This window comes from Ambystoma mexicanum, chromosome 2q (genome assembly GCF_040938575.1).
Source record: "Ambystoma mexicanum isolate Mex_15411 chromosome 2q, UKY_AmexF1_1, whole genome shotgun sequence".
In the NCBI taxonomy this organism is placed as follows: domain Eukaryota; kingdom Metazoa; phylum Chordata; class Amphibia; order Caudata; family Ambystomatidae; genus Ambystoma; species Ambystoma mexicanum.
In genome coordinates this window covers 427,460,465-427,481,378 of record NC_090924.1, presented here as the reverse complement: position 1 = coordinate 427,481,378, position 20,914 = coordinate 427,460,465, and the positions used below count along the sequence as shown (strand labels likewise).

The 20,914-nt window shown below is 47.5% G+C and overlaps 1 protein-coding gene across 3 annotated transcripts in view; it reads right to left on the bottom strand.

Moving 5' to 3' along the window:
• The window catches only part of CXXC1 (CXXC finger protein 1), a 799,643-nt gene that overhangs the window by 564,065 nt on the left and 214,664 nt on the right, over window positions 1-20,914 (bottom strand). The gene's annotated exons all lie outside the window — the stretch shown is intronic.

Here is a 20,914-nt window from a genome sequence, read left to right as displayed (position 1 = left end):
ACCAAAGGGGGATCACATGGGGAAGGAAGCCACTTATGGGATTGGGGAGGACCATTCTCAGAGATGCTATATGTTCGGGAGAATTCTCAGAAATGTGCTAATTCCTCTCTACCTTGGAGCCCCCCAGCAACTATACTGGATTTCGAGGACTTGATTTTTTTTGAGAGAGAGAGAGAGAGAGAGAGAGAGAGAGAGAGAGAGAGAGAGAGAGAGAGAGAGAGAGAGAGAGAGAGGGAGAGAGGGAGAGAGGGAGAGAGGGAGAGAGGGAGAGAGGGAGAGAGGGAGAGAGGGAGAGAGGGAGAGAGGGAGAGAGAGAGAGAGAGAGAGAGAGAGAGAGAGAGAGAGAGAGACTTTATTTTCTCCAGTATCCCATGTATTTTAATGTGATTTTTGAACTCTGTGTTCCTTTTAGTTGTGGAGTCTGACTAACTCGATAGGCATCATCTTTTACATTGTGTCACACATCACCTTGCGTGCAGTGACACAGGGAAGTCTTTCAGATTTCCCAAAGGTTTAAATACCTTCTCTTGGATAAACTACTGTTTCAAAGAGCAGTTTGTTTATTTGTAGGGCGCACCAAACCCGAGGGTATCTGGGCGCAACAGCAGTAAAGGCTACAAGTATACTTAAGCCATGAGTTACTGTCACGCCGCCCGTCCTGAGGTCCCCTTACCCGCTACGGCGCTCCCCGTCCTGGAGGCTGTATCCTCGTTTTCGGCTCCGAGGTCCGGGAATGTCCTGGGTCCCTGGCGCTTCCGGGTCTCCTACGCGCACTGCTTCGCGCATGCGCGGGCGCCCGCTCTCCGCGCTCCGCGCATGCGCAGTGCGCAGGATGCTCGGTTCGGGAGGGCGTGCGGCTCAAGCCTCGTTGTGGGGTGTCCGTTGCCGGGGAGACGGCACGGCTTGCGTGACAGGCCTCCCAGGTGCTGGCGGGCCTATTTAAGGAGCCCTGATCCTTTTCCAAACCGCGTCTCAACGCGGTTTGTTCGGATCGTGTCTTTGCTGCCTTGCTTATTTCCCTTGTTCTGCCTGGGGGACCTCTGCCTTCCACTTCCCCTTGTTCTGCCTGGGGGACTCCTGTCCTCCGCCTTCCCTTGTTCTGCCTGGGGAACCCCTGCCCTCCACTTCCCTTGTTCTGCCTGGGATACCCCTGCCCTTCGCCTTGTCCTTCCTCATTCCTTCTTCCCCTTCCTTCAGCTCCAGAAGTCCCGCTCGCCCTCCTTGGTTCTAGTCTCTGCCCAGTCCTTCCAGTTCCTATCCGCTCTGTGCTTCCCCTCTTGTTCCGTACTTCCTCCTGACCGGCCTGCTCTTCTTGCTTCCTTGTCTTCGTCCCTGGAGGGACCGTTCAGCTTCCAGTCCCCGGACCTGCCTACCATCAGAATCCCACCAAGGACCCCGGACCATCAACTCAGAGGCTCCCCCTGCCAGTGCTTGCACTGTCCTGACGCCACTCAATCAGGGGTGAGCCAACCCGTGGCGTTGGGAGCCGGTTCACCTCCAATCCGGTTCCATTCGGGCTGGTGTTGGGCTGGTTCCCCGCGCCATCCGTCACATCTCTCCGGGTCATCCGACAGCCTGGCCTCATCACCAAGGAATCCAACCGGACGAACAGGTACGCAGCGTTCTCGTGACGCTATTTACAACAGATTGAGACGCCTGTCTTCTGACTCCTCGGACTTTACGATGGAAGAGGATCCGGGTCTTCGTAACGAACTTCAAGCGCTTCGTGCCGAGATGGCGGCACTCCGTCAGGAAAATGTAGCCTTACGCCAAATGGTGACTCAGAACACTGGTGCCATACCACAACCTGAAGGTCCCATGGCTCACACAGCTCCCATCAAGTTCGATGGAGATCCCCGCCGTGTGGGTGAATTCTGTAATCATTGCCGCATACACTTTCTCTTCCGTTCATCACACTTTACCAATGACAAGGCCAAGATCGGATACATATTGGGCAACTTATCTGGTAACGCTCTTGCCTGGGCGACTCCATTGGTCGTTACTAATAACCCAATCCTGAATGATTTTTTAGCCTTCGAGAAAGCATTCTTGGATGTGTTTCAATCCCCCAATCTAGCCTCTGCAGCGCAGAATCAACTGATGGATCTACAACAAGCCAATACCGACATCATTTCTTACATCAGCCGTTTCCGTCAATTGGCAACTGACTCCTTATGGCCAGAAGTAACGCAAAAAACCTTGTTTCGCCGGGGATTAAGAGAAGAATACAAAGATGAATTGTTGCACATACCGGAACCCGATGATCTACAGAAACTTATTGAACAAGTTCTGAGGATAGACCAGAGGTTGGCCGAGAGAAAAGGAGAGAGACGTCGGTTTGAAAAGGGAAACCTCAGACCACTGACTCATCCTACTGGGATATCAACACCTTCGGATGCTACCCAAGAACCAATGCAACTAGGAGCTGTAAGGGGCCCGTTATCGGAAGAGGAGAAGAAGCGCAGGAGAAGTCTGCGACTGTGTTTATACTGCGGAGGCGCTGGACATTTCCTGGGAACCTGCCCTCTACGTCCTATCAAGAAAGGGGGAAACTAGAAGACCTGTCGTCTAAGGGAAAGGCTACGACAGGTCCTTTCTTGCTTTCAGACCTTTCCAGCCCTGGGTTACAACTGCCCCCAATGCAGCCTGCCGTCTTGATGAATCTAGTGATCACTTTGAAGTGGCTTGATAAAAGGATCGATGTCCATGGTCTATTAGATTGTGGGGCCTCCGGGAACTATATTGACGAGACATTCGCCATCAACCTTGGTATGCCTTTATTTACCAGAAGAACGGTTATACCGGTAGAGGTCATCGATGGTACACCCTTAGCTTCCGGTCCCATTCGGTTGCATACCATCGGCATGCTGTTACAGGTCGAGGGGCATGAAGAAAACATAGCCCTCGACGTCATCAAGTCACCATCGTATCCTGTGGTTTTGGGACTGCCTTGGCTTTTGCGACACAATCCTACAATCGATTGGGAGTCCCGTACTTTGAAATTTGTTTCTGCCTTTTGCCTCCGTGAATGTTGCTGCCACAACACCTCCTTGAAGTCTACAACCTTGGTCCCTCTAATCCCGGGAGAGGTCTCGTCTGCCTTATGTTCCCTGTCCCAGATTCCGGATGTTTACGCCGACTTTTGTACCGTGTTTTCGGAACCCGGAGAAATACCTCTTCCTCCTCATCGGTCATTTGACTGCCCCATAGACCTGACCCTGGTGCTGTGATTCCTCATGGGAAGTTATACTCTCTAACTCAGTCTGAAAAACAAGTACTCCGGGATTATCTGGATGATTGTTCTAAGAAGGGTTACATCGTACCCTCCAGATCCTCCGCCGGTTTTCCGTTGTTCTTTGTCAAGAAGCAAGAGGGGACCCTGCGGCCCTGTATCGATTACCGTCAATTGAACGACATAACACTCAAGGACAGGTACCCATTACCTTTGATTCGGGACATCATGGAGTCCTTACGTTCGGCCAAGATCTTCACTAAATTGGATCTCCGGGAGCCTACCACCTGGTTAGAATCAAAGAGGGCGACGAGTGGAAGACGGCATTCAAAACGCCCTTTGGACACTACGAATACAGGGTAATGCCCTTCGGGTTGTGTAATGCTCCGGCCGTCTTCCAACGGTTTATGGACAACGTGTTTGGCGATCTGGTTGGCATCTCGGTCTGGGTTTACCTAGACGATATCCTGATCTTCTCGGACGATCTGAAGGAACATGTCTCGCATGTCCGCGAAGTACTATTGCGTTTGTCACGTAATCACCTGTACGCCAAAGCCGAAAAATGCTCGTTTCACCGGAATAACATGGAGTTCCTGGGATACGTAATCAGCAATGCAGGTATACACATGGATTCGGGCAAAGTGAAGGCTATTCAGAACTGGAAACAACCTCATGATTTGAAGTCCCTTCAGCGGTTTTTGGGGTTCGCCAATTTTTATCGGCGCTTTATTCCACAGTTTTCACAGGTCACGGCCCCATTGACACATCTGACCAGTGCCAAGATACCTTTCCTTTGGGATCAAGAGGCATCGACAGCATTTGAGTGCTTGAAGACAGCGTTTAGTACAGCCCCTGTTTTGCGTCATCCTAACGATGAGATGCCATATGTCATCGAAGCAGATGCCTCCAACTTCGCTGTTGGAGCGGTCCTGCTACAAAAACATCCTGCATCCGGCGATGAACATCCTGTGGCCTATTACTCACGGAAACTCACCTCTAGTGAGCTGAACTATGCCGTTATTGAAAAAGAACTTTTGGCCATCAAGACGGCGTTTGAAGAATGGAGGCATCATTTACTTGGTGGTCGTTTCCCTGTAGAAGTTCGCACCGACCATCGCAACTTGCAGTTCCTACGAACATTGCAGTGTCGCACTGCTCGCCAAGCCCGCTGGGCCTTCTTCTTCTCTCACTATGATTTCAAAATCACATACATTCCTAGCTCCCAGAACCAGAAGGCTGATGCCTTGTCCAGATCCTTGGAAAAGGAAGAAGTGGGAGCCGGTTTGGATACGCCTATGATAACTCCCAAACACTTTCTCCTAACCTTAGCTCCGCATCTCCAGAAGATCATCCAAGAGACCTTGAGGGATCCGGAACGTGTCGATCTACTAAAGAAACCCCAGATCTGCGAACGCGACGGTTTTTTGTTCTTCCTGAACCGGTTATACATACCTTCGGCTGCCCTTCGCTTGGACATTCTCCACGGGTTTCACGATTCTCAAGTAGCTGGTCACCGTGGTATCAAGGCTACCCAGGAGTTGATCTCCAGACAATTCTGGTGGCCTGGATGGGCCAAAGAAGTAAAGTCATATGTGGAAAGTTGTCCCATCTGTGCTCAGACAAAGACACCTAGAAGAAAGCCTTTGGGACTACTTAGGCCTACTGAAACACCTCCCTACCCTTGGCATACGATCGCTACCGACTTCATTGTTGAGCTTCCGCCCTCTGCTGATCACACTTGTGTCATGGTGGTCGTGGATTGTTTCACTAAATATGCACATTTTATTCCCTTCATGAAGATCCCTACTTCCTCCCAGATGGCTTTGGCATTCCTACACAACATCTATCGGTTACACGGACTCCCTGTGAAGATCATCTCTGATCGTGGTTCACAATTTCTTTCATCTTTCTGGCGTCAGCTGTGTAGTCATCTAGGCATCCATAGAGCCTTGAGCTCAGGCTATCACCCGCACACCAACGGTCAAACCGAAAGGACGAATCAAACCCTGGAGCAATACTTACGTTGCTATGCCAATGCCACTCAGTCAAACTGGCTAAGGTACCTGGACTTGGCGGAGGTTTCCTATAACAATGCGGCCCATGCTGCCACCGGCATCAGTCCTTTTCTATGTTCAGCTGGACAACATCCCAAGCTGGTTCCTTTCTCACCTGTGGTGCCCAGCTCTGTTCCGTCTGCAGACCACTTGGTCTTCAATATTCAGAAACAACATGTCCTGGCCCGGAGAACCCTTACAGAGACACGTGAGCGCATGAAGGAGCAGGCCGATAGGGACCGAACCGCGGAGCCCGATCTCCAGGTGGGCGATCTGGTTTGGTTGTCTTCCAAAAATCTACCTATTCGTAATTTACCTACCAAATTGGCACCCCGGTTCTATGGGCCTTTCAAGATTGCCAAGCGTTTGTCCTCAGTGGCTTTTCGATTGGTGCTGCCCCGCACTTGGAGGATACACCCTGTCTTCCATGTCTCACTTCTGAAGCCCTATGTGAAGGATGTCTTTCGACGCTCTAGTCCTCAGCCCTCCTCTGTTCTGGTACAAGGGGTTCCTGAATTTGAGGTTCAGGAGATCTGTGATTCGCGGATTCGTCGGGGTGTGCTCCAGTTCCTGATCGATTGGAAGGGTTATCCCGCTTGTGATCGCACTTGGGAGCCGCACTATAATGTGCACGCTCCCCGGCTTATCCGTGAATATTTTCTTCATTTCCCCTGGAAACCTGGGGCCCTGGGCCTTTCTGGGAGGGGGCATAGTGTCACGCCGCCCGTCCTGAGGTCCCCTTACCCGCTACGGCGCTCCCCGTCCTGGAGGCTGTATCCTCGTTTTCGGCTCCGAGGTCCGGGAATGTCCTGGGTCCCTGGCGCTTCCGGGTCTCCTACGCGCACTGCTTCGCGCATGCGCGGGCGCCCGCTCTCCGCGCTCCGCGCATGCGCAGTGCGCAGGATGCTCGGTTCGGGAGGGCGTGCGGCTCAAGCCTCGTTGTGGGGTGTCCGTTGCCGGGGAGACGGCACGGCTTGCGTGACAGGCCTCCCAGGTGCTGGCGGGCCTATTTAAGGAGCCCTGATCCTTTTCCAAACCGCGTCTCAACGCGGTTTGTTCGGATCGTGTCTTTGCTGCCTTGCTTATTTCCCTTGTTCTGCCTGGGGGACCTCTGCCTTCCACTTCCCCTTGTTCTGCCTGGGGGACTCCTGTCCTCCGCCTTCCCTTGTTCTGCCTGGGGAACCCCTGCCCTCCACTTCCCTTGTTCTGCCTGGGATACCCCTGCCCTTCGCCTTGTCCTTCCTCATTCCTTCTTCCCCTTCCTTCAGCTCCAGAAGTCCCGCTCGCCCTCCTTGGTTCTAGTCTCTGCCCAGTCCTTCCAGTTCCTATCCGCTCTGTGCTTCCCCTCTTGTTCCGTACTTCCTCCTGACCGGCCTGCTCTTCTTGCTTCCTTGTCTTCGTCCCTGGAGGGACCGTTCAGCTTCCAGTCCCCGGACCTGCCTACCATCAGAATCCCACCAAGGACCCCTGACCATCAACTCAGAGGCTCCCCCTGCCAGTGCTTGCACTGTCCTGACGCCACTCAATCAGGGGTGAGCCAACCCGTGGCGTTGGGAGCCGGTTCACCTCCAATCCGGTTCCATTCGGGCTGGTGTTGGGCTGGTTCCCCGCGCCATCCGTCACATCTCTCCGGGTCATCCGACAGCCTGGCCTCATCACCAAGGAATCCAACCGGACGAACAGGTACGCAGCGTTCTCGTGACGCTATTTACAACAGTTACAACTGTTATGGCATGAAATACAAAAGTTACAAAAAATTACGAAAGGAATGACTTACAATGGTTGTAGCACGAGGTGTGCAGAAGTTGTCATAGAAATATAAAAAAAATGGTCAAAACAATATACAGAAAATTACAGTATTTATATACATGAGCAGTTATAAGCGTCAGAGGGGTGCAAGAGAAGTCAGGCAATTTAGGTGGGGCAATGACCCTTGGCTCTGAGCCAATTAAGGGCATTGCGCCTACATTTTAGGATGGTTTGGTCAGCTCCCAATGGTTGTGGGAGGGCGTTCCACAGCTGTGCCGCCATGATAGGGAAGCTACTCCCCCCAGACTTTTTTTAGTTTAAATCTAGGAACAACCAAGAAAGAGAGTTTACTTTTCTGGTGGGGTGTTCTTCTGATGTTCTTCTGTTGATTCCGTCAAAGAGGTAGAGTGGGGCAGCTTTGTTGAGACACTTATGGGTCAGTGGGACGGTTTTAAGCAAGATTTTATCGTTGATGGGATAACCATTTGTATCGTCTCCTCAGCTCTGAAATATGTTCTCTCCTTGTAATGCCCTGTGCCGCTCTGAGGGAGTTATTTTGGAGGATTTGGATCTTGTTGATAATGTGCTTGCTAGCCCCTAAATATAAGGCATTGCAATAGTCCAGCTTGGAGAGTATAAGGGCTCTAGCTAGAATAGTGCAGCTGTCCTTTGAGAGGAATGGTTTACAGGCTCTGATCAGCTTGCACGTGTATACTGTGACCTGTTTGCCAAGTGTGAGAGTGGAATCAAGGTAGAAGCCCAGAGTTTTTACCACTTTAAACACTTTGATGAGGTTACCATCAATGTTAAAAGATGTGTAATTGGGGTTCAGTTTGTTCAGGTTAGCTGTGGTGCCGAGGATGATAATCTCGGTTTTATCATTATTCAAGCATAGGGCGTGGTCGGCCATCCATGCTTGGATGATGATACATTTTATTTTACAAGGGCAGTGTCCGCGTCGTAATCCCCACTGATTGGTATGAGAATCTGGGTGTCATCTGCATTTGTGTAGGTGACACCCAGATAGTCCAGATCGTCGAACAATGGCTTTGTGACTATATTGAACATTGTTGGCGAGACACAGGAGCCCTGCGGCACGCCACAAGTAATTGGGATTGGGTCTGCCCCTGCTGGTGGTGAGAAGACTTTCATGGTACTGAACTGGAGGCTTCCAGCCCTTTAAGATGAGTTGCAATACCCTGGAGATAGATGGGGTGCAGATTTCAATCAAACATCAATAATTCAGACGACACAAATAGTTTGGCAAATGTTTGTCGGTTTTAATGCAAGTAGTTAAAACAGGGAGTACAGCGAACATCAGCAATCGCTCAATACTCGAACTCTAAATCATTTCATTAAAAAGCTGGGTTCTTAGACCCATAATTGGTCATAGCTGACGTGTTGACCTGCGTCATTACCAATGTCATCCTACGTGGCAAACTACAGAAACTTATCAGGAAGTGGGATTGGTTCTAAGTGAATAACGAAGTATAGGGGTTATATCTGTATGGAGTGACCAATTAAAATATCATACATCATCACCTCAATGGTTCAGTGTCAATTAGTGCTTTGAAGTTGGCCTTGAGTTTGTACTGTTCTCTGGGACATTTTAAGGAGTATGGGTACTATCTGACTTCCGTGCGCAGGTGTGATCTTCTCATCCATCCAACTTTCTTCCATCATGTGACTGGACACCACGAATTGAGACTTTTCGTTGTATTTGATTTTATTCTTTAATAGTTCCCTGTCGTCTTTTGCTCTCCTTGACCTTCTTGAGGAGGAGCTTCTGTTCTTTCATGTTAATTGTATCCAATGTCAGCCAATTCCAGTTCTGATAAGACCTTGGCTTTCGTGGCTCAGCCAACTCCTTAGCTGAAATATATTCTGTTTAATTCAACTGCTTTTGTAACTGCGACACTGAATTGAGGCCTTCCTCATTGTTCAGGACTGCTTTATACGTAGTGGAAACATTAATTCTTTATTTGGTCCATAAGTATTTATGAGAATATATATATATATATATACCAGACGAAGCCGGTGTAGGGTGAAACGCGTCGCTCTTTCTTTGTGCAATGCTGCTGCTGCCTTCCTTGTCCATATACTTTTTTACTAATAAAGGACCTTTTGGCTGCACATTAAATAGGGTCTGTGTGTGGATTTGATGAGCAACAATGACGTTTTTCAGCACAATCAATGCCGGAGTGCCGCTGCGCCCCAGACTGGACTTCAGTCTCTTGTGTTATATATATATATATATATATATATCTAACTATTTAAATGTATTTGGCTAGCTTCACGATTGCTTTGCTGCTTGCGTTTCATTGCATCTGTACACGTTTAAACTATCATGTTTGTGGCATAAGTCTCTTCATCTTGATCCCAAAATGTTACTTATCCTTGGTACCTCTTAGTTCCTTGTAAATCGTCCACCTCTCTGGTCCGGTTATCATCTATATGGAGTCGATTCAGCTTCGTATGACGTCCCCATTCATCCTGGTCATTCAGTTTCTTTGCTTCATCAGGAATCTCATTCAAATGACCATCATATTGTCTTGGAAGGTTTCCTCAATGGGTACTTTACCTCCCATATTCTCTTAGGTATAGGTATTCTTATGGGTACTGCACAGAGTCCACATTCTTCTCTTTGCTGGTTTAACTGTTCAGTATACGTCACATATTTTGGTTCATACGTTTCAGGTAATGTAGGCAGGGCAATTGGAGTGGGGGTACTTGGCTCCTCCTCTACAGTCCTGTTATTAAAAAAGGATTGGATCCATGCTAAAGCGTCTTATCAAAAGTGGGCTGCAGAGTCGAGATGTTTACTAAGCACTTTATGGTCCACCAAATCGAAGGTAGCAGAGAGATCAAGGAGAAGTAGTAGAGCTATTTTCCCCTTGTCTTTCAGTTCATCGATTTGGGTTTTAAGATCGATCAGCGCTGTTTCGGTGCCATGTTGAGGCCTGAATCCAGATTGGTTATTCTCCAAGTACTGCTGTATTTGAAGGTAGGCTACTTTGTCTAAGATCTTAAGTAGGAAAGAAAGGTACAGTTGTGATCGGTCTGTAGTTGGTGGGAATGGATGGGTCTAAATATTATTTTTTTTTTATTATTTTTTTTAGGAGGAGTAGGACCCATGACTCCTTTAGATTACTAGGGACTGTGCTGGATGTAAAGGAAGCATTAACTAATTTGGAAATGAAAGGCGGCAGGTCTCTGGCGGCATCTTTGATCAGCTTGGCTGGGCAGCTATCTCCCTGACAGAGGGTTTGAGGGATAGAATGATTTTTTTGACCTCAGTTGTGGTTTTTTCGACTTGTGTGAATCTGAAGCATTGAGACAGGTTGGTGTCCTCCATGGATGTGTTGTTGTGTGTGATTAAGTTAGATAGGTTCACTTTTTTGTCAGCGATCTTGTTCTGGAGAAGGGCAATTTTGCTAGATAGGGCATTCTGTATGTTGGTACACCAGAGTTGGTCCTTCAGACAGTCGTCTGTTGGCTGTATGGGGGTTTCCATCTCCTTTAGGATCACAAAAAGTTCCTTGGTGTTCGAACTGGCTTGGTGAATCCCGTTGTTATATGTATCCTGCTTAGTGCATATACTTTCTTTTTTGTAATGGTTAGAGCTATTAATCAAGTTGGTTTTGTTTTCCTCTGTAGGTAGGCGTCTCCAAAAGAGTTCAAGTTTTCTCTTTTCAGATCTCGGTGTTTTGAGCTGGTAGGTAAACCACGAGTTCAGGTGAGCTCTTGGTTTACTCTTCTGCAATTTTAGAGGGGCTATAATGCCTCACGCTCTAGTCATAGTAGCGTTATACTCATCGACTAGTGTGTCAGGGTCGGATGATGGTGGCAATGAGTTGAGGGTAGGGAGAACATGAGGTAGAATTTCATCCAAGATGGTGTTCTTTTTATTCCTGGTGAGGACAGCAGGGGCTATGGAGTTAACTTTAGAAGACGGGGTGTTGGCTGCAATGGTAAAGGAAAGCAGGAAGTGATCAGTCCATAGTTAAGGAATGATAGATGTTATGACTGTATTACAGTTAAGGTCTGCCACCCAATCTAGGGTTCTGCCTTTGTCGTGGGTGGCTAGGGATACTCTTTGGATAAAGCCAAGTTCAGTGAGCACGTTGGCTATAAAAGAAGGTTGTTGGGATCGTTAAAGCCGAGTTTGAGATCCCCCAGCAATAATATTTGCGAGGTGGCCATGGTGTTGTCTGATAGAATTATGGAGATATCCTCCTCAAAGATCCAATGGGACCTGGGGGTCTATAGATGAGGTGGACTGAGAGTTTGGGAGTCAGTTATGGGTACTTTAAGAGTAATTAGTTCACAGGATTTGATCACTGGTGAAGGTGCTAGTATCACTGCGAGGCTGGACTTGGCAATGACTGCTATACCTCCTCCTCCTCCTCCTCATCCTCCTCTGGTGTCGGCCCTGTCTGCTCTAAAGATGGTAGAATTGTCAGGGACCGCTAGTAAGAGGGCCGGCCCTGTAGCTAGGTGTAGCCATGACTGTTATGGCTAAGAAGTTGTAGTCATTGGCCTGGATCGGGTCAGCTATCTCCATAGCATGTGCCACCAGAGATCTGGCGTTTAATTAGGGAACCCTTCATGTTGGGGGTATTGGTGTTGCAGAGAGGGGTAGTGGGTGGTTTGTCCTGACTGGCTTTTATGTAAGGCAGATTGGTAATGGGTTTGCACTGTCGTAGTTTAAAGATAGTGTGAATACTGGTTTTAGCAGAGTTAGTAGAACGGGTGGCATTGTTTATATTGCTGAAGTTCATTCTGGCAACAGTGTTTTTCATTATAGGGGGACATGGTTGCTAGTGTTCTAGATTGGGGCTCATGGAGTCTGGAAAATCTTGCCCCCGGAGTCTGAGATTTCTCACTATAGTGGGACAAGGGAGGTTCGATACGGATGAGATGGTGATCGCCAGAGGCTGATGGTTTTGGGATGGGCTACAGATGTGAGCCGGAGGTTGGAGGAGTTTGCAATTTACATTAAGAGAGGGTAAAGGTCTGGTGGGGTTGATTGACAGAGTTTTTGGCCTCAGCGAGGGCAGGAATGGTGTAGATTGGATGCCCATACTTAATGCTGTTGAATTTGCCATGGTTGGGTGTGCGTACATAAGGAAGGTACCCGCAGCTGTGGCAGAGAGGGCTGAACCAGTATGGCACACAAAAGGTGTGGTAACCAGTATCGGTTGGTGGAGGCATACATAATGCACATAGGGTACTGCTGTGGATGGACTAGGACATCGTGAATGAGTAGGAGTTGTGCGAAAGTGCACAGGGCTCACAGCCGTACCGAGACAAGTATAGTTGTTAGGCACAGGGTAGCATGCACACTGGTCGTGACTCAGGTCACTCAGACAGAAGCACGAGGCGCAAAACTATTTCCGCTGCATAGGCCTAAGCAAAATCTCGGGTGAATAGGTAGAACTGTTACACGAGTAAGCAGAGTCCTAACAAAGTTGAGTTATCTTACATGTCAGCTGGTTGTGCATAATTAACAGCGATAATTGGCTAGCAACAATATTAGAGGTTAAGCCCAATGCAATGCCATGCCATACAGCAGTGTTAAGTGTCATACCACACACTGTAGGCCCGCTAACGCAAACAGAGATGGTGTGTGTAACATCAAACAGTAGGTGCATAGAGAGCGCTGTATGTCTATCAGATGTGAGGCTAAGTGTAGTGATCTCACAAAAACAGTCACTAGCTGAGGAGCAGAGGGCCTGGACTGGACGTGAGGTAATGAGCAAGGCATATGGTCATATGCCAGTTGAAGTAAAACAATCTTGGTGCAGATACAATGTGACATGGGAGCAGGTACTCTGTAGTAATCATACACTTATAATACAACACAATACGTCAGGTATGCAGGAAAAGTGGAGCGCAGAATCGTACAGCCAAGTAGGTGTGTCAATCATTTGGTAATCATACGGTTGCGACACAGTACGTCAAGTGAAATTGACTTTACGTACAATTGTAACTTTCTAAACCCAGCACACACTATCTTACAATAGGGTGCTAGAGGGGTTAGTTTGTATCCCCTTTGTCTAGCTTCTCATGTAACAATTTTATGTTACCCTTTCCTCACTGAATGGATGGCGGCAGTGGTTAACTTAACCACCGTGGTGTGCATTTACCGCGGGCTGTGTTTGCAGCTGCAGTAAAGCACACAAGGGTGCCATTTTTGTCAAAATGGCCCCGGTCTTCTTTTTTCGCTGTTTCTTTGTGGAAAGGTCCTTCTTGAGATTTACTCTGCACGCCAAACCAGGTTTGGTCCCTTTGTTTGCTTTACCTTTGGCGGGATTCACGAGTGAAGCCCCCCTCTGGCTCCAGGGTGTCTGGTGGGGGCAGGAAGTGAGGCAGGTGCCCGAAGGTCCCTGTGCTTAGTCTCCTAGGGGACCCAAATGCACTCTGTGGTGATTGGCCGGCTAACTGTCTGGCAAGGACAACCACTGTGCTGGGTAACTGACAGCTTGGTTTTAATGAATGGGAGAAACCTGCATAAAAGGCAAGGCTTTTTGGCTTGGAAGGCAGAGTCGACCACTGGACGAAGGAACCGAAGAAGAACTGGAAGAGGATGCCTGCTGCAACTCCTGGACCATTGGTTTAACCAGTGAAGCCCTGCTGCTGTGCTGAAACTCCAAATTCATATCGACGGAGAAGCCCCTGTAAAGAAGACTTCTCCCCTTGAGTTGGTGGGACCAATTATGTCCAAAATAAGCCACCTGGACATCCTCTCAGAGATGGTTGAATTTCCACAGGGTTGTTACTGGAAGCCGAAATGCCAGGGAGAGGACCACCAGATTGTGTGTGTTGCTTTTAAACTGGCCAAGAGCTCCAGGAAGATCCTCCTGACTCCCAGGAAGCAGGACTGGCCGAGCCTGAGCCACCTCAACAGAGTGCTGGACCCCAGATGCAAGGAAAGTCCATCTAGACAGCCAAAAAACACAGTGTTGCTATTTGCGGTAGACGCAAGGAGCTGAAACACCGAAGTGCCACTTGTTTGAATATTGCCGGTTGCGGTCGGTGACTGTCCCATTGCAGTGCAGGAGTCCTCCCTCTTGTCCCCCGACTAAGGGCCAGAAACACCAGGATCTGCAGAGCTGTACAGGAACAGAAGTCATCTGCTGCACTTTTCTTCAACATAAAGGTACTGTAAAGTCTAAGAGAACTTACCTCTTGTCGTGTAACTGCACTTGTTCTCTGTTGGTGAGACTTGTCGTAGTTGCTCTGTAGAGTTGCTGACAGCTTCTTTACCTCACAAGCCTGAACAGCTTGTGGCCCTACTTTGAATTCTTCTATCTACAAAGACTTAAAACCTTGTGCAAGACTTTTACCTACCTCTGAGAAGTGCTTCGGTTTCACCTATACTTTGGCTCAAATTGACTTTGACTTAGCCTGGCTCCCTGAATGACTTGTCTTCTCTCTGTGAATGTGTTTGGTCTTCTTTCCAGGAGAGGATTAACTGACTTTGAATTGGGGGTTTACAAAAGTACTTACCTGCTTTGAGAAATATTTGTGAGATCTCTTGCTGTGTCATAACAACCTTTCTCTTTGACAAACTCCCAACCCTGATTCTAAATGCAACAGTAATATATTAATGTCCCCAGCACCCTAATTATCGAAGTCAGCTGAGGGTGTAGCTAGTGCCTGTGGGCCCTCCCCCAAAGGGGTACTTACTGATTTAGAAATATTAAGAGTGTGTATTCTTGAAGTGTATTTGAGTGCTACTGTTATATTGCCCCCTCCTGAAGAAGGCTTATTCTAACTGACTGATAAATATATTAATAATTGTTTATTCAAGAAACCTTGTGTGTACGTGTTTATTTGAATACTTGTCACTGTGAATCTCTGTGCAACTCCCCCACAGCTCACATTGACCCCGCTCTTGAGATAAGCCTGGCTGCTCAACAGGCTACCAACCTGTGTAGTACAAGCTTATACCAAAAGGTTGGGTTCCTATTGCCAGGTCTGGGTTGCTGTTGTGCACCCAAAGGGTACTGCATACAATCTTGCCTAACACACTATACCCCCGCATCAACACATCCAACCCCTTCTAAAATGTCAAATCTTCCCCCTTTCTAGATAGAGATAATTTGTTCTTTTGTAAAGTCAGTCAACCTAGTATACTTGACAAGACTAAAATAACAGAATAGTAGGTTGCATATGGTTTTAAAACAAGTACTGTGAAGATGATGATGACTTGAATCCGAGGATCACTCTAGATAACCAGAGGGAGCAGTCAAGCTTCACACAGTATGTAATTGGCCCAAAGCAATCCAGCAAAGGAGTTTAAAGGCAGCTCAGATGGGACGCTAGGAGAGACCTATCCTCCGATGAGGAACTGTTGGAGCTGTGCACCAGGCGAGAAGTTGAGAGCCAAAAGGGAAGCCGTAAACAGAGTAGGAGAACCCAAACGTGGTCCAGGACGGTAGGACTACTCAGGCTGCTGCCGAGTCGAACCCCTGGCGTCCTAGTCCCCAGAAAAGCGTCTAAGAGAGAGGGTAGACATGTCACTGCAGACCCCGTCGGATACCCAAACACTACCAGAGTTTTGAGAAGCTGCTCTGGAAATGCTGATACCTGCACAGAAGAGACAAACAGGTATGCAGGTTAACCGAGAGGTGCTAGAGGTCTGGGGAAACATTGGGGTCAAAACAGAAGCTGGAATAAGAGGGTCTGGGACCCTTAGAAGAGATTGCAATTCTGGGACTCACACCCATATGGATGTCGAAGTATAAGAGGTTCTGGGACCCCAAGGATAACCAAGATAGAGAAAGAGGAATGGTATTTTTTGCTGGAGAGTGAAACAAGCAAGCAGATCTGATAATGAATTGCAGGTCTGGGACCCGCACCCATATGAGAAGCCGAGAATAAGAGGGGGTGGAACCCCAGTTGTAAAGGAAGTAGTCTGTTTGACAGGGGACTAAACCAAGCAGATACAACACCACTACTTTGCGAGTCTGGGACCCATACCCATATGAGACAAAAGGCTAAAGTAACAAAGAATAAGAGGGTCTGGGATACTATGCGATAAAGAGAGGCAGTCCATGAGAGGACAGCTGCTTGGCAGGAGAGTAAACCAAGCCATTCAGAATATTGCAAGTCTGGGACCTGCACTAACATGAGAGTTTGAGAATAAGGGGGTCAAGAACCCTGGAACTGAAAAGGACTAATGAGAAGGAATCCAAGGCTTGGTAGGGAAAGTGTGCCAAGTTGGTGGGATAAAGAAGTGCGAATCGGAGAAGCATATCCTTGTGTTTGCCCAGTGACATTTGCAACGGGGCTCAGGAGCCCAAAAGAAAGTTAAGTAGAATAAGAAGTAGTCTAGGGGAAAATAGCACGACCTAAGCCTTGGAGTGTTATATTTCATCAGTTTTGATTACCTAAGAGACTGGGAACTTTTCTGTTGGTTGGAACTACCATGAGCACCTTACTGGGAAGAGATCATCCTTTCACAGTTGATTTAAGTTATTAGTGTTAGGGAAAGAGGTAGGCTTTTGAGACACGATCGTGACAGACTCCTTAGTTTTGGACATCCTGACAATTTCAGTAGTTCTTTGAGGTAGAGTTACCCCTCTTAGCTTTAGTAATAGAGAGGCATTTTTTCCGCAACCATTTCTTGATCAATAAAAGTGTGTACCCAAAAATATTCCACCATTGTGTCTGAGCCTTACTAATGCACCTTTAAAAAGTCCTCAGAGTTAGTTTGGATTGTAATAACGACAGACGATAGGATTCCTACCTCCAGATCTCAGGGAAGCAATATTGTGGTGATACCGAAAGAGTCTAAACCGAGAAAAGACTGTCCTACAGGCCCTGGAGAATAGGTTGCAAAGAATAATAGCGGACATAGTGAAAGATGATTAGCGGACATAGTGAAAGATGATCAATGCAGATTCATCCCAAATAAATTCACAAGAATGAACATCAGACGCTTGAATATAGATTAGGAATGGCGAAAAGTACACTGCAGCCATTAGACATTAGCATTGGATGCGCAAAAGGCGGTTGATTCCATTATTATTTGTTTGCGGTAATGAAGAAAATGGGATTCAGGGAAGGATATACGGGGTGGAGGATACTGTACAATGGTCTGACGGCCCGGGTAAAAGTAAACCACGTGGACTCAGGGGAATTAAAGCTGGAACGAGGAACCAGGAAGAGCTGCCCGCTTTCACCCATGTTGTTTGCCCTGGCACTGGATTCAATGGCTGAATGGACCATGACAGACCCAGACATGACGGAATTTCCATGGCCGGGGGTTAAGGAGGAAAGGATATCGCTGTACCATAGGACATCCTACTTTACTTGATGAACCCAATGAGCTCCAAAGTCAAGAGCGATGGCCATACTCAAGGAATTTGGTCTGTACACGGAACTGAAAATAAACTGGGACAAGTCCATCTATTACTCAGTGGAGTGGGGAAGGGGAAACTCAGAGAAGAAACGTACCACTAAAAACAGATAATGGAGGCTTCAGGTACTTAGGGGTGTTTATACAGAAGGACAAGGAGCACATTCTCTAGCTTAACCTGGTACGGGCGAGAAAAAGGTTTGAACAGGACACCATGGAGTGGAGGACTCTTACCAATCTCACTGATGGGGAGGGTGGCTCTCTACAAAATGGTGTCCCACCCCAGACTACTTGTGATGAATCAGAGGTGATCATCCCAAGGACCATGGCCTGGGACCCTTCTCCTGTGGCCAAGGAAAGGCAGACGTTACCTGATCCTAAGGATGCTGGTCTGTGGGAGGATCACATAGGAGGGGACACGGGTCCAGAGAATTGGGAGAAACCCCTAACCAACTTCCCTAATGATCCCAAGTTCTTAATGGCCTATTGTAAAATTTAATAATTTGATGTTAAAATGAATAAGAACATTAGAGACTTCAAGTCCCATAATGCTCTCAGTACTGAGACGATGAAGGGAGGCTCAGAGGTTCAGAAATGTAGTGTGCAGTCTAGTGGTTCCAATGACTCACGCTTCAGCTGGACTTTTAAATATTTAAAGCCCCTTGAGGTTCAGGCCATTAGACAGCAGCAGTGGGAGCAGCAGAAGCAGTAGGAAGACGACGCCGGAGCCACTGCTGTGTCGCAGTGGCTTGCGGTGTCGAGATAGTCGCAGGAGTCGGGAATCCTATATGCAGACAACGCGCAGTGTGAAGCGGTGCTGAGACCAGCTGTCACATAGGGGAGAGACAATCTCCTGGTCTAGCGTCCTCTCTGGTGGTTGGCTTCACCAGAGTATGCAAGGAGCAAAGCAGGCTCACTTTCCAGAAGGTGCAACAAACTAGAGTGTGACCGGAGCCGTCATACGCCCAGGTCCCAACAACAGTAAAGAAAGCAGCAGGTCTATTGGTAGTGCAAGCAAAGACTGGTGAGTTGGCCTTCGTGAGGTAACCCCAGATGCTCCGTAATAGGCCACTGAATCAAAGCAACATTTTTAAATACCGAACTAATGGATTAAAGCATTTTTGGCATGACGCTTATATTGAGAGAAACCGAGTGGAGAAATATTGTAACCACCATTGCCAAAGTAAAGATGGGACAATATTTGAACACAATCATTGTAATCTTGGCCGAAATTGTGGCCCAAGACCGGCATACCCGTCTGGGGTGTACTGGTGACAGTGAAATGTGACCAACCACACCCATTGACCTGCCCTGCACAGGGGTGGAGCGCGATCCGACCATGTGCTATCAGTATATCGGCGATTCGAGGAGATGCAGATTTTGCAATTTTTCAAAAATAGGCAGATAGGACACAATACAATATACACAATGCTATAGCTACAGACCCGGGCAAAGCCGGGGATATGGCAAGTTAGAATAGAAGGGGATACAACTTTCCTCAAAAGGGAAACCTAAAACATTATCAGCAGCTAACTGATGTTGTAGAAGGAACCCAAAAGGTGGCAGGAGAGAAGCCCTGCTTGCAGAAATCATCAAGGGGGAGACGAATATAACCTGCATTGCATGTGGCAAACAAATCAGTGGAACAAACAGTGTCAATGTGCGCTATACCCTTACGGAAGACGTTGCGAAGCCCAATGTTGTTGAAAATCAAAGGACTTTTCTAAAGTTTGAAGCAAGCCTCACCACAAAGTACTTGTACTATTGGTAGGAGTCGTTTGCCCTGGTAGGCATGTATACCAGGAAGAAGATAATTAAAGTACTTCAGTGTGGTTGAAAGTAAGGGGCACGGCCACTCATGTGGCAATAAGCCCTGAGACGATGGGCCAATACCGCCCATGGTAATGCCCCCGGGCTCATGGTTACAAGGATACATGGTTACAAAGTTTATGTTTGAATATACTGGGGTCGAAATTAAGATTGGATAAGTAGGCGCTAAAAGTAGCTCCCCTTATCCAGGATTAACTAGTGACCAGGAGCTACCACTGGGGAAAGAGGAGCTAGTACATAGAGTTCTGCAAATAAAACTTGCGCACAAGATGCAAACATATCCTTTTGTCCATTATATGTAGCACCTTATGCTTTAAATGTCATACAGCTCCGTGTGAATGTTTGTTTATAGATTGTCCCAAATGCACAGTGTTGAATTCACATAGGTTTGTTTGTTTGGCATCAGTTGGGTGGGGGATCCAAAAGCAGCTCCTGGTAGCTGTAGGTGTCGAGCTAACCAGGCTCTGCTAGGCCCTCTCCAGGAGCTAAATAGCTCCCCTCAATGTTGAACCCTGAATATAACTTTTTTAAATTATTGAGTTTGAACAGCCGTATGATACCTGTATAATTTTGTTGTATGTATAAGTGCGAGAGACAGATACATTTTGACATTACAGTGTTTTCCTTTAGTCTTCGTTTTAGGGAAATCCTTGTTCAGTTAGGGAAAGCGAGGCATTTATCTCACCCTTATTTAATAAAATGGCTACATGTGAGAAAACTATCTACTTGTCCATCTTGCATTTCTGACCCCTCACATACTGTACACTATTTAGCATACCGCCAAAGCAATCAAGACCAGGGATTCTAATAAGTTTATATGATTCATAAGACTTTGAGAGTTCCCTATGCGAGCAAATGACTTCCAGAATATAGTTGGAGATGCTGTATGACTCACGATGGTGGGGCGGGGGTTGGGTCTTTGGAATCTACAGCTCTATTACTGGGCTTCACTGTTATCCATAGCGAATGGATAGGCGTGTTAGAGAGCAATGGCGGGGGTGGGGGGCAAGGACAGTTTAGTGGACACAGAGCTGGTACTGCTGGGAAGGTATAGGTGGGGGAAAATGCTAACTGGGATAGCGCAGAAGATCACTAAAGCGGTGGGGATAGCCTATGCTGGCAGCTAGGATGTGAGTGAACAGATAATTAAAGGGATAGATAGGAAGGAGAGTGGGAAAGTATGGAAATTAAGGTGGGAGAGACCTAGTGAAACAGCCAGTGTTCAGAAACATCTAGGAGATGAGAAGAAAACAATTACAACTAAGATATGCCCTGGCACCACACACTAGGAAGGTGGAAGAAATCCCACAAGCATCACTAATTGAACGTAACATATTGGAGGGGGAGATTCAAGGGAAACCGATAAACCCTTTACAGAGCACTGGCCTCACATTCTATGACACAGCTGGATGAACTGAAACTGAGATGGGAAAGGGTAGCTTGAGGGACATGGACGAGGAGGAATGGAGGACGGCACTACAACATACTAGAGAAGTGACAAGAATAGCTTAACTCTAAAGTGATACCATTTAAATACTTACATAGGGTCTACTATTCCAGGGATAGACTGAAAAAGATGGGTAGAGGGGAGGAGGGTGCATGCCCTAAATGCAAGGTATATGGGGGAACATTCTTTCACATGATCTGGGAGAACCCAGAATTAAGGACATACTGGGGGAA